Raw genomic sequence first — 3,147 nt, 5'->3', positions numbered from 1 at the left:
AGGACTTTCTTAGGATTCTAACTCCCATAACCAAGGAAATGTTTCACAAAATTCTTTCAGCAATTCTCCACAGTAAACCTGAGGCCAAGTGTTTTTTTACTCTCAAGGAGAATATATTATTGTTTACAGATATAATGGATGGAGAATAAAATCAAATGGTAAGTTATCATTTAGGTATGATCACATACATACAGTGAAACAACTATGATTCCATAATTGATATGACTTAGTTTCTGAGAAATATTCCTTCCAAAATTAAAAAACTAAAGTAATTGAAACTTAGCTCAAGTGGTTATTTGTGTTGCTCAGAAATATTAAAGAAATATGCAATTGTAAAATTGAAGCAATCCATGCACTTGGAGTTTGGGTTCTGTTATACTTAAGCATAGTCTGTATGTAAGATGTTGACCCATGCCACGGAGTCACTGCCGTGGTGACTCAACAGAAGGAAACATTGCCCCATCCTGCACCATTCTCACAAGTGCATCTTTGTTTAAGCCTCTTGTGGTAGCCACTGTGTCAATCCATCTTGTCAGAACCGTCTTCTCTTTCACTGCCACTCTCCTTTAGCAACCATGTTGTTGGGACTGGTCCCAGCAACAGGTCCACAGTTTGTGAAATGAAGTTTTGGGATGCTTGCCTCTTAGAGCCATTCTGTCTGTACTTTTCCCAAGGCTGATGAGTTTGTCCTTTTAGCAATACTTTCAATGTACTTTGTCAGCACCATAATTCAAATCTATCAATTTTTCTTTGATCTTCCTTATTCAATGTCCACCTTTGACCTGCATATCAAGCAATTCAAAATATCATGGAATGGATCTAGTGTACTTTAGTTCTTAAGATCACATCTTTGCTTTTTAATAATCTAAGGATGTCTTTCATAGTCCAATACTAGTCCATAAGTACCTCTCATTCACACAGTCATATGCAAGGATGCAGAATGCAGGAAGATCACAAGCTGGTGAAAGCAAAGTCATGTGGATCCAAGGTCAATGGAAACATGGTGGGGCTCTGGCAGCTCTCAAGGTGGCCAGCAAGTAGAAGAGTGATGGTAAGGTGGGGGCAGAGGGGAGTGTGGGTTTCCAGGGCATAAAAGAAGGTCAAGCCCACAAGGAGGCACCATGAGGCTGTGAATTGTTTGACAGGTTGAATACAACCCCTATAAGCTAACATAAAAGTATGTAATTACCACAGGTCTCAAGGTTAAGGATGCAGTAAATCATGAAAGCAACTAGACCTAAGTGATAGGTTTCCTTATTCCTCCTTGCCTCCAGGTGAATAGAGACGAATGGTACTTTGGATGGCTGTTTACACACTTTTAAAATCTTAGACACTACTCACCATACCAGGAAATGGGACCTAAAAACACACAGTAGTAAAGAAAAACCCCACTGCTTTTGAGCCCTGTTTTGCATGTTTGCCCTATAGGTGGTTTCAGAGACTAAACATGAGTTATGGGAGCAAACAGCCTCACTTTTCTCAAGTGAAGTGCTGGTAGGCTTGAACTGCCAAATTAGCAGCATAATGCCTACTTCCATCCACCACCTGGGCTTCTTAGGAAGTGCAGAGCTAAATCTAAAAGCAGTGGTAGGTCTTTGCCTGAACAGATGACATGGGAATTAAATAAGCTAATTACACAAAGAAAAACATTGAAAATATCATTTTTTGTGAAAGGGAAAGAATAAGTAAATATGGTATAGAAATTGAGAAACAAAAATGATTTTTAAAAAGGGGTTCATGAGGGAGAGGGGAGCAGGCAGGGAGGGGAAAATGAGAGCTGATACCATGGACTCAAGTAGAAAGCAAATGTTTTGAGAATGATGATGGCAATATATGTACAAATGTGCTTGACCCAATGGATGTATATCTGGATTGTGATAAGAGTTTTACGAGCCCCCAATAAAATTACTAAAAAAAAAAAAAATAGAAATTGAGAAACAGTTTCAATTTTCCTGTCTTCTAGTTTCTTGGCACCCATGGGGTTGGAGTAATCTAGACAGTCCAGGTGATCTCTCTTGAATCATGAGCTGTAAAAAACTGGTGTCCATATATTGCCTTTGAATCAAATTATCATTCTAGATAGACCAGTGAAGATCACTTTAAACATTATGTGCACTCAAAGCAATATCTGCATGCAGTCTGAAAATCAGACTTCAAAAGTCAGACTGTACTTATGTTTTAAGATAAATCAGCAATATTTTTATTTTAATGGTTCTTTAAGGCAATATATTATTAATTACTTCCGGCTCTAAATTGTTTCATTAGCATTGTTCTGGCCATTTTCCATGTCAATGCCAATAAGATTGGGCATGAAAGCCTTTAGAGGGCCTCTCATCTCCGGAATGATTTTTACTCCCTAGTCAAAATGTTACCCTAAATTTCAAACTGTATATTGAATACACTTCAATCAATTTATATTATTTGCTTAATATATTTTTTGTTTTAACGAGAAACAAGGTCATTAGGGAGGAGTTCTGGTGGTGTAGTAGTTAGTACTGGGCTGCGAACCCCATGGTGAGCGGTTCAAAATTAAAGGTCCCAGTTGCTTCATGGGATGATGAGGCTTTCTACTCTCATGAAAGAGTTAAATCTCAGAAACACAAAGGGACAATTCTACCTGTCTCAGAGGGTCACGATGAGATGAGTTAGAATTGATTAGATGGTTTTGAGTTTAGAGATTCTTTCTAGAGTCATCAGAGTTACTTGAAGCATTAAATGGAAGAAAATAGAGAATTGTTTTCTGAGAAGTAATGGGCATATGTTTATGGTGATGGGAAAATGAGAATCACTTGTGGTCAACAATCACACAATTTGGTGAGAAAAAGATGATATGGCCCCTCACTGACCCATGGCCCTGCGGGGACAACACCAGTGTGGGAATTGCACCCGATCTGATCCCGCCACACTGAGGCAAAGCACTGGGGGAGTGCAGCAGAACAGCAGGGGAGGGGAGCAGCAAGATCCCCAGGGAATGATGAGGGTGGACTTTGGGGACAGAGCTTGGTGCCCCAAAAGGCTGGACTGGAAAACACTCTTAAAGGCCAGTGATCCTTGAACTAACTACAAGCTTTTCTTTCTTGGTATGTTTTAATTTGTTCTTTGTCAGTGGTTTGATGTCGTTGCTGTTTTGTTGTACATTGTTGCTTG

Source organism: Echinops telfairi, unplaced genomic scaffold (genome assembly GCF_000313985.2).
Source record: "Echinops telfairi isolate 266 unplaced genomic scaffold, ASM31398v2 ScPeMD7_7401;HRSCAF=8416, whole genome shotgun sequence".
In the NCBI taxonomy this organism is placed as follows: Eukaryota; Metazoa; Chordata; class Mammalia; order Afrosoricida; family Tenrecidae; genus Echinops; species Echinops telfairi.
This window is presented reverse-complemented; position numbering follows the sequence as displayed.